The 11,113-nt window shown below is 43.5% G+C and overlaps 2 non-coding genes across 2 annotated transcripts; both read left to right on the top strand.

Annotated features, from left to right (window-relative positions):
* Positions 1 to 9,006: 9,006 nt before the first annotated feature.
* Positions 9,007 to 9,082, top strand: TRNAA-UGC (transfer RNA alanine (anticodon UGC)). Its single transcript has one exon. It is a non-coding gene; the product is annotated as a tRNA-Ala (tRNA).
* Positions 9,083 to 10,220: 1,138 nt separating this feature from the next.
* TRNAV-GAC (transfer RNA valine (anticodon GAC)) lies at positions 10,221 to 10,296 on the top strand. Its single transcript has one exon. It is a non-coding gene; the product is annotated as a tRNA-Val (tRNA).
* Positions 10,297 to 11,113: the final 817 nt, after the last annotated feature.

The raw sequence follows: 11,113 nt of genomic DNA, 5'->3' as shown, positions 1-11,113 counted from the left end.
GAAGGGAAGGGAAGGGAAGGGGGAAGGGGAAGGGAGGAGGGAGGAAGGAAGGAAGGGAAGAAGGAAGGAAAAAAAGAAGAAAAGAAAGGGAGAAGCAGACAGATCCCCAGTTATGGTTGGAGATTCTAACACCCTCCTCTCAAGAACTGATAGAATGAAGAGACAACAGAAAATCATTAAAGATATAGACAATTTGAACAACGCTATCAACCACCTTGACTTAACAGACTTATAAAACACCACACCTGCATAATAACAGCTTCTGAGTAACCATTTTTAGCAAGAACCCATGAAACATTCACCAAGGCAGACCATATGCTGAGTTATAACAGCTGTCTCAATAAATTTCAGAGTATTAAAAAAATTTTTTATAAGAGAAAGAGTATTTAGAAAGTTACAGAGGTAGAGGATGTGGTTCATAGAAGAAATGGGCTCAGGAAACAAGTTATAGAGGTGAAAGAAGGGTGCTTGGAGCTTAGAAGAGAGAAAGCAAAGTATACTCGAAAAGAAGATTCAAGCAGGCGTGCTCTGGGGAGCAAGAGCGCCAAAAGATTAAAATTTTAGAGTATGTCCTCTGTCCACACGTGAATTCAATCAGAAGTCAATAACAATACGATATCTAGAAAATTAAAGAGCCTTCTAAATAACTTCTGAGTCAAAGAAGAAATTACAGAGTAACAGAAAATATTTCAAACTGAATGATAATGAAAGCATGACCTATTGAAATTTGGGGGAGGGGAGCTTAGCTAAAGCAGTGATTAGAGGAAAATTTATAACTTTAAATGTTTATATTAGAAAAAAAAGCTTAAAGTCAATTACCCAAGTATCAAGTGTGCACCATAAAATGGTAGAAGAAGATGAGCAAGATGAATCCAAAGCCAGCAAAGGAAAGAAGTAAAAATCAGAGCAGAAATCAACAAAATTGAAAATTAAAAAAAAAAAAAATAACAAAACCAAAACTTAATTCTTTAAAAAGGTTATTCAAATTGATTAATCCTAATAGGACTAATCAAGATAAAAAGGGAGAGAAAGGGCCATTTTTCAAGATCAGAAATGAAAGTGTACAGTGGTCTGAGCTCTGTGCCCTGTAACAAAGAGAGGGGCTAGAAGAATCCCTACATGATGAGTCTAAACATGACTCCCATTCCACAAATCTATGGATACACTGATGCTGCAGGAGGGAAGAGAGAGGGGGAGTTGGAGAAGCAGATGGTCGCCTCTTTTATGTGCCCTGACTGGAAATCAAACCCGAACTTCCACACACCACCGGGCTAATGCTCTACCAACCATACTGAGCCAACTGTCCAGGGCCGATAATTGTCATTTTTTAATGTCATTAATTGTCATTAAATTTTAAATCCCTTATAGATTCTCAAGTCATAAATCTATAGCACAACTGAATGACCCATGATTTTGTGAAATTTTGATATCACCTACAAATCCCAACAGGGTGTTAGATATAAGTAGTGGCCAGTGAGTCCTCATTGATTGAACTGAGCCTTTGATCATAACATTAAAAATTTAGAAAACAGAAAAATTAACTCTAATAACCATAGCTAATATTTATTGAAGGTTTAAGTGACAGACATATATGCTCAGCACTTTATGGGCATTATCTCAGTCTTCACAGTAGCTTTGTAAATATTATTATTACTCCTACTCTACAGATGAAAGTAACGTTAAATAATTTTTCCAAAGTCACACTTAAAAACAATAGAGAGAAGATACTAAAGGTAACAGGAAAACTCTTTCCATGGGGGTCTGGGGACACCAGGTTGTCGTCAGTAAGGTTCTGAAGGCCTGTATAACTGTTTAAGTATGTCTATTACTTTTTTCAAGAGAAAACACCTAGAGATTCCCTTAAAGGTTTATAATCCTTAGAAAATGAGAAGTCATCGCCTGGCTAGGGCATGCGCAATGACGTCTGTCTGGAAGGGCTGGGGTGGAGAGAGTCCCATGTTTTCTCATTCCAAGGCCCTTGTACTTGAAGAGCAGTTCTGAAGATGGTTAATTTTTCCTGCAACTAGAAAAATCAAAATCCTAAAATAATATTCTAGAGCTGGTTCCCCGCAGTGTATAATTAGACCAAAACCCACTAGATGTGAAATCATCACCCTATAAGGAAGGCTTAAACGATGCTTGATTACATTTTTGCTATACAAAGCTTTATAGTAAAGCTTACAACATACAAATATAATTTGTCTACCTGGAAAAAAGCCCACTTTTTTATAAGTTGAATTATATTTTAACTAATTTAAGTGAGATGGCATGGGATAGTAGGTAGAGGCTAGGATTAGAATAGAAAACTTGGGTTCAGATCCTAGCTTGGCTGCTTAACATCTGTGGGCTAGTTGCTTAATTCTCTGGGCCTCAGTTTCCCCATCTTCAAAATAGGGCTAAGAACACTACCTCATGCGGTGGCTGTAAAGAATAAATAAAATTGTTGTGTAAAGGGCCTAATGCTGTTCCTGGTATGAGCCTCTCAAGGAAAATTTTTTTCTTAGCATTTAGGAAACCCTGTTGCCAATTCTTTCTAAAGTAAAAATATCCTCGGTTTATATTTTAAATAAGTTACATTTTCCAAGTCAGGTTTAGAGGCAGTATATCATAAAGTAGGAGTCGGCAAACTTTTTCCATAAAGGGGCGGGTAATAAGTATTTTAGACTCTGGGGGTCACTGGTCTCTGTGGAAACTGCGCAGCTCTCCTGCGGTAGGGTTAGAGCAGTCCGAGACAGCCCATAAGTGAGCGAGCTCGGCTACCTTCCAATAAAACTTGATTTACAAAAGGAGAGATCAGGCTGACTTCAGCCCACCGGCCATCGTTGGCCAGCCTGTGTTGTGGAAGATAAGGCCACGCCCGCTGGGGCATCATACGGCCTGGTTTCAAGTTCTGACCCTGAGCAAGCTGCTCAGCACCACTGGGTCCCCTCGAGATAATAATAGTACTTCCTCGTAGGCTTGTTGTTTTAAGTGAGATAATAAACCTGAACTGCTTAAAATGCTGCCTGAAATAAAGTGTTCAATGGTATCATTTCAACTCAAAGCAAGTTACAGCCCTTCTGTCGGTTAGTATTAGATCTGAGCAAGAGGGCGTGCAAAATAACCGCAGCCTGATTGAATAAGAGGCTGTATCTGGCCCTCAGGTCGCTGGGCAGAGTTGCCAGGGCAGCTCCACAGGCAGCGGGGACCCGGCTCCTTCCATCATCTTGCTTCTCCAGCCCCAGCCTGTGGCTTCTGCCTGCGGGTCCCAGCGCGGGCTCGAGTTCTAGCCATCACGCCACATTCCACATGGCCGCCAGCCCGGAGATGGAGATGGAAGGCGGGAGCAGCAGGATGCACTCTCCCTTCAGAGAGGACTCCCAGAAGTTGCACACACCCCTGCCGCTCATTTCCCGTTGGTCAGAACTTAGTCACGTGGTGACAGTGAGCTGCAAGGGAGGCTGGGAAATGTCCTTATTCTGGGTTTCCCCCACTGAGTTCTATTCATAAGGAGAAAAAACAAGTGTGGGGGAAGCCAGTGGTCTCTAATACAATTCCACTTTCCAAAACTTGGTATATTAAAATCAAAATCCTTAATTTAGCAAGGTCTACTAATAGCGAGTGTAAGTAAGGAAAGGGGGCTGATAGAGAAGGGGGATTTTGAAACAGGGAAAAGCCGACAGAGAAGGGAAAGAGGGAAGGTAAGGCCGCACAGATGGTTTCCTAGATTGTGTTCATCTGTGGTCAGCTCGTTGTGAGGTTGACAGGACAGGACGGGTCAGGGCACAGGACTCATGCCCGACAGCCCTTCTTCTTTGTCAACATCTACACATTACCAAGGCAGGCGAGACGCTGGCATTTCCTCCCCTCCCTGTTCTCTCCACTCAACCTGAGCAGGGCAGTGGCTGCGGAGGCTGGGAGGGTCACCAGGGAAATTCCCCAGATCTCAGAGGAGGAGCCTGACCCTGCTTCTGAGCTCTGCTTTGATGGTGCAGTTGGGGCTTGCCTCTGCAGCCACACTCTGCCCCCAGCCAATTGTCCCCTCCATCCCCAGACAGCCTGGGTCTCCCCTCATCTGGTCCTCCAGCACTTGGGGGTGGGGGGTGGAGAGGAAGCTCAGCCTTTCCCGCCCTCTCTTCACCCCCCAAGTAGCAGGAGCTGCAGCCCCAGCAGCGGGCTGAGTTGGGCGCTCCAAAGGGTGGAACAGCTCCTAACCCTTTTGCTAATCACAGTTGGAATCCCTCGGGAAACCATAGGATGAGAGCCAATTCCATCTGAGTCACTTTGATGTGTTTGAAGTCTGTGACTGTGGGTTTTTAGTAACATTGTTTTTGCTGTTTCATTTTGTTTTGTTTATAAACAGACGGTGTTAGAGAATTTTTAAATGAGCATCTATCAGACTCCTGCAGGGCTGGCTTATGCTGCTGAATTTCTTTGCCATCATCTATAATTCTTCACTTTTCCAAACTGCATATGCAGGTTAAATTAATTCAGTGAGTTAAATCACTGATGATAATCTATTATTATTGTCTGTTCCATTCAGAAGAAACTTTTGTAGTCTTTTGTTTGTTTTATTTTTATGTGTGTTGTTTAAATTTTTGTAGTCTTAATACATATCATGGAAATTGCTTTTCCTAATAGCAGAGGAAAGATTGAATTGAATCTCTGCTTTTGAATGTCAACCAGTCCCCATCTGGGACTATGCAGTCGGTCACCTGGTTGGGTTGACAGAACATACCTGAAATAACCATGGTCCCTGGTAGGTTTTGTCCAGGCCTGGCCCTTGGTAGGTTTTCAATAACTAATTCTGGAATAAATAAATGAGAATCATGATTATGCTAATTAATGTTTTTGACAAGCCCATCTTCTTCGACAAATAATTCTCTAGCACTTGGCAGTGCGACACCTTTCTTCTTGGCACAAACTGTGGGTGCTTCATCAGTCGTGCCAAGCTGCAAGTCAGTCCAGAGCCATTGCTAATCAGACCGCTTCAAGGAAACCCTAGGCATGTCCAATAGGATCAGCTCTTTTGTTGTGTGGGGGTAATGACAGCTTTTCTCCTACCAGTGTCTAAGCTGGGAGTCAGCACCAAGAAATACCAACAAGCGACTAATTACTAAAATCCCTGGTCAACATAAGAGATACTTATTGGTGTGGTTGTGAAGGAATCATTTAACCAGAGGATTGGAAAAAACCCAGCAGAAATCAAGCCCCACTGGAAACACCTGGGCCCTAGAAGACTCAGTTGGGGTTATCTGGAAACAAGTAGCCAAATTCCTTCGTAGTGTGATAAACCCTTCAGTGTTCTTCATAAAAGAGCATTTATTTATTTATTTTTTCATTTTCAAGGGTGTAGTGTGTCTAGTTTGACTTCAACCTTGCCAAAAGGATGCTCTGAACTTTTTAACTTCCAGCCATTGTTCCTGTCTCCGCCCAGTGCCTGATTGGTGACAACCAGGATCACTTTGGAAAAGTATCAGATGGAGGTCACTTTATCAGCCTCAGAATATAATTTAAAGCCTTGATAGCTGAGGGGGTCCATTTCTCAAACTCGAGGATCTTAGCTTTGGAGCTATTAATGCTATGCCAAGGAAATTCCCCATCCCTCGAATTTTCCATTTATTCCCTTTAACTGTTAGTGTATGTGTACATCTTCCCCTGCCCCCAGATCGCCACACCCTTAGCAGGCGGGAACATTGTATAACTCCAAGGGCCTGGTTGAAGAACTACCCTCCTGTGGAAGCCTGAGAACCTGCTGTATTTGTTGGGAGACAACAAAGAATTTCATTGGTTTTTAAGTCACATTGCATCATCAAATTCTGGAATATTCTAAGCACATCTTTTCCACCAACGAGGCCAATTTTTCTCAAGAAGAAACCAAGGCTCAGACAACTTACAGCAACTTATTTAACCGTTAGTTCATCATAAGGGCAGGACTAAACCCAGTCTTCTTACTCCCTAAATCTCTAGCTATTATTTCTTCCTACTACTGTATCACATTGCCTTTACAGTCTGCTAAAATAAATGGCATGTTTTATCTTTTTTTTTTTTTTTAACTAGGAAACTTCTTTGAGAAATGAGTATGAAAAGTCTTAATTCTGAGAGAAGGCCATTAGACTTAAAGATTTACAATAAAATAGTTCTTTCTCTGATCCAGATGAACATGGCAAAATGAAAAATGTAAAACTGAAGTTGCATCATCTAAAGAATTTTTGCTCTTACTTGCCAGCACCCTAGCATCTAGATATTTTCAGTGATTTACTTTAGAAACACAGCAGTTAGCTTATATACATTTTATATTTATGAGGTACTTTTTTTTTTTTTCATTTTTCTGAAGCTGGAAACAGGGAGAGACAGTCAGACAGACTCCCGCATGCGCCCGACCGGGATCCACCCTGCACGCCCACCAGGGGCGACGTTCTGCCCACCATGGGGCGATGCTCTGCCCATCCTGGGCATCGCCATGTTGCGACCAGAGCCACTCTAGCGCCTGAGGCAGAGGCCACAGAGCCATCCCCAGCGCCTGGGCCATCTTTGCTCCAATGGAGCCTTGGCTGCAAGAGGAGAAGAGAGAGACAGAGAGGAAAGCGCAGCGGAGGGGTGGAGAAGCAAATGGGCACTTCTCCTGTGTGCCCTGGCCGGGAATCAAACCCGGGTCCTCCGCTCACTAGGCCGACGCTCTACCGCTGAGCCAACCGGCCAGGGCTATGAGGTACTTTTTAAAAATAGATTTCCCCAGATACAAGGTGAGAATACTGTCTTGCCCAAACTTTCCTCACTTCATTAAAAAAAAAGTGTAAGAGTAGAATTGTTTCTTTAAATGTAATAAAAGTGAAAAGAAACAAATCAAGATAAAGTTTACAATACAGTAAATTGATAAACAGAGACTGGAAACTGAACAGTTTAATGCAATATGTGACCAGCTTCGGGTCCCAAATCAAGCTGAATAAAAAAATGACATACAAAAATACATCTGTAGGATAATTTGAATATAGACTGGGTTTCAGATATTCTGAAGGATTTATTGTTAATTTTGTTAGGTATGTCAATGGTACGTAAGAAAATATCTTTATTTTTAAGACATGCAGTGAAGTCGTAAAGGGTGAAATGTTGGGGGGACAAAAAGGTTTCATTGTTTTTCAGCTTGAGACTAGTTTTAAGAGACCTCAGCAAAGAGTGAAATGAAGCACGTATGACAGCATGTTAACAACTGTACAATTGCAATGACAATTTTATGAGAAGACCTTTCTCTCCTTTACACACAAAACTGTGGTCAGTTCTCATGTGAACGACATTGGAAAGCACACCGAGTCCAGGCAACAGTCTTCTGACTTAACCATAAATACCATTTCAGCATCGAATGACTTTTGGTATGAGGGTAGCAGTAAAAATATCTTTAATATGGAAAATACCAAACTAGCCAGTTGCTGGACAAAAGTTGTACTTCTCACCTTCCCATGAAGGAAAAAGATGTCAGAACTTGAAAAGAGACTCTGTGAGCAAAATCAGTGTTTTCTCGCATGAGGAAGTGTGACTTGAAGACTTGGCACTGTAGGAATAAAGGAAGTTAGAATCTGATGTCCCCCTCAGGAATGAGTCACATGAGATTGTGAGGCAAGTAGCTCTGTCAGTATGCCTTGAATTCAAGGAATTTGGGCACCCCCCCCCCCTTAAAAGAAAGTAATGTTCTTGTACTCTGCAGTGCTTCCTTTGTACATGAATTGTGTCTGTAGATAGTTACATATATTCATATGTATAAGTATTATATATATCTGTACGTGTGTCTGTGTGTGTATGAGTTTTATTTCTTGATAACGGGAGGTATTACAAAATATTTGTTGTGAGAAGGAGGTGGGTACTGAGTCTGATACAGATGAGAACCTGAGTGCCCACATGATCTGAGGTGCGTGTGAAGACGGGAAATGGGGAAGTTGGAGCCCTGGCCAGGTTGCTCAGTGGATAAAGTGACATCCCGTGCATCAAGGTTACAGGTGATTCCAGGTCAAGGCACATATAAGAAGCAATCAACAAGTGCACAACTAAATGGAACAACTAAGTGAAACAATTCTCTCTCCCCCCAACGCTCACTCCTCTCACTCTCTCTCAAATCAATGGAAAAATTAAAAACAAACAAGCAAACAAACAAATCCCTGGGAACCATTGAGAGAATTGAGGATGGCAAGGCCAAAGCAGCCACAACATTCGGTCCTGACATACCAGTCACGCAGCCTGCGGTTCCGCGGGCCTCAGGGTGACCTCAGGGTGACCCGAGGGGCAGAAACCCGGCCAGTGGACGTTCGCCAGAAAGGCATCTCTGAGCACAATGAAGGGAAGGATTTACTCAGTCAAGGCTGCTCCCAAAAGGAATCCTGATTTTCGGTTCTCCCCAGGTGCTGCTGAAGATGTTCAGACAGATGCTGTAGAGTGGGTGACCTCGGACATGTCATCCTCTCTGGACCCACCTGAATGTGGTAGCGGTGACGGGGTGTCAGCTCTGAAACCAGGCTGCTGAGATCCAAGGTCTGTGCCTACAGGAATGGAGTGACTTACTTCCTGTGTCTGTCTCCCCCGAAGAATCCCAGAGATGATAAAAAAAAAATACCCCTCTCTGACAGCTCCTGCGGCATCGTCAAAGTTCTCAGAAAACATCAGTGATTTCTACTCATCTTTGTAAGAGAGGAACAGAAGTAAAAAACCGAGTTTTAAGCACTTTCCATTTCCTTGTTAATGACCAGTTTTATTTTTACTCTTGGGTTCCACGAAATTTTCCTGTCTTCTTCTACGGTAGTTCCTTTTTTAGTTTAGGTGAAGTCAAGTGAGTTTCAGTTACCTATAGCCAAAGAAAACTTCACTAAAAGAGATGAAGAAAATCTAAAATGGCTTCTGAAAATAGGATTAAGAAATTAAGAAGAGGAGGTCTGACAGAATTTGGAGTCACCACGACAGCAGGCCCCCATGCTGACTTGATAGACCTTTCTGAATGTCCTATTCGGGCATCTATGAGTGGACACAAAAATGCATGAGCTTGCCCTGGCCGGTTGGCTCAGCGGTAGAGCGTCAGCCTTGCGTGCAAGAGTCCTGGGTTCGATTCCCAGCCAGGGCACACAGGAGAAGCGCCCATCTGCTTCTCCACCCCTCCCCCTCTCCTTCCTCTCTGTCTCTCTCTTGCCCTCCTGCAGCTGAGGCTCCACTGGAGCAAAAGATGGCCCGGGCGCTGGGGATGGCTCCTTGGCCTCTGCCCCAGGTGCTAGAGTGGCTCTGGTTGCGACAGAGCGACACCCCGGATGGGCAGAGCATCGCCCCCTGGTGGGCGTGCCGGGTGGATCCCTGTCGGGCGCATGCGGGAGTCTGTCTGACTGCCTCCCCGTTTCCAGCTTCGGAAAAATGAAAAAAAAAAAAATGCATGAGCTTGCTGTGCTGCAGGACATTAGAGGGGAGCGAAAAGCACGGGCCAGAATGGGGGGAATTTCCACTAACTTCAGAGTGGACGAGGTTGGGTTGAAAATCACCTTTCTGATTCACACCTGCCTTTCCCCCTAAGCCAACACAATCATGGATGGCTGAAAAGAAGGCAGTGGCCTCTGACTCACCGCCATTAGGAGTTCCTATTAATAGCCTGAGCGCTCTTCTCTGAGCAAGCCTACTTGTCATTCGTGTGTGAAATGGTCTCAGAGAGGCGAGGGCTCAAAAAATGCACCATCCTCTACCCTCTTGAAAACATCATTCAAACAATAAGAAATCTTTGATGATACTACTATTACTACTACTAATAATAATAGTAAAGTATTGAAATCAACTGAGCATATACATATTTAGGGGAATATGGTTTCAGAGTTGACTAAGTAAAAAAAAAAACCAATTCTTAAAAAATATTTATATGAACAAATACCTAACCTCTGTTAGAACACAAAAGGGGGAGGTTATGGGCAAAGATGTGTACACAGGGAAAATGTCATTCTTAACTTTTATAACTTTAGGAATTGATCTTAACCCTGTGTCTCTTAAACCTAAAGGTAACTTTAGACTGAAACAGAATGTCTATTTCCAAACCGCTTTAGGAGATGAAAGCAAATAAAATGCAGCATGGACCCCAGATGACAAGAGACGAAAACAAAAAAAAATAAGGAGGAGGCATGATGAACAGGAAGCATAAATCAAGAGGTCTGAAACGGGACCAAGAATATCAGCAAGATCATCAGTATTTAATGACACACCAAAATGCATTATAATTGATAAGTGTGGCCCTGGCCGGTTGGCTCAGTGGTAGAGCGTCGGCCTGACGTGCAGGAGTCCTGGGTTCGATTCCCAGCCAGGGCACACAGGAGAAGCGCCCATCTGCTTCTCCACCCCTCCCCCTCTCCTTCCTCTCTGTCTCTCTCTTCCCCTCCCGCAGCCAAGGCTCCATTGGAGCAAAGATGGCCCAGGCGCTGGGGATGGCTCTATGGCCTCTGCCTCAGGCGCTAGAGTGGCTCTGGTTGCAACAGAGCGATGCCCCAGATGGGCAGAGCATCGCCCCCTGGTGGGCATGCTGGGTGGATCCCGGTCGGGCGTATGCGGGAGTCTGTCTCTCTGCCTCCTCGCTTCCAACTTTGGAAAAAAATAATAATAATAATAATTGCGGAGTGAACAAGGATAAAACACCACACACATGTGAATGCAATTATGTAAAACATGGATAGAGGAAACTGGAAGGGAAGTGGGGAGAAGTTGAAATTAGTGAATTCCTCCTGTTTCTCTGTCTTTTTCTAGTGTTTGCAATTTGTCAACAATGAACACACTATTTTACTAGACAAGGCCCACTATTGCAAGCAACAGAAACTGTATCTTCCAGTTGCAGGCAGGCAGGCAGGCGAGAGACTCAAAGAAGAGTCGGCATTGCAGCTGGTAGAATTTTCTCTGCATTGGGGGGACATCATTCTTTTTTCTCTCAAGGCCTTCAAATGATTATGTGAGGCCCACCCACGCCATGGAGGGTAATCTGTTTTACTCAAAGTCTACTGATTCAAATGTTAAGCTTATCCAAAAAAATACCTTCACAGCACTATCTGGGCTAGTGTTTAACCAAATATCTGGGTCCTGCAGCCTAGTCAAGCTGACACACATAATTACCCATTACAGTGTCCAGGTTCAATTG

The sequence above is a fragment of the Saccopteryx leptura genome, chromosome 3 (assembly GCF_036850995.1).
Source record: "Saccopteryx leptura isolate mSacLep1 chromosome 3, mSacLep1_pri_phased_curated, whole genome shotgun sequence".
In the NCBI taxonomy this organism is placed as follows: domain Eukaryota; kingdom Metazoa; phylum Chordata; class Mammalia; order Chiroptera; family Emballonuridae; genus Saccopteryx; species Saccopteryx leptura.
Note: the sequence above shows the minus strand (reverse complement) of the source record. Positions and strands in the feature narration are given on the sequence as shown.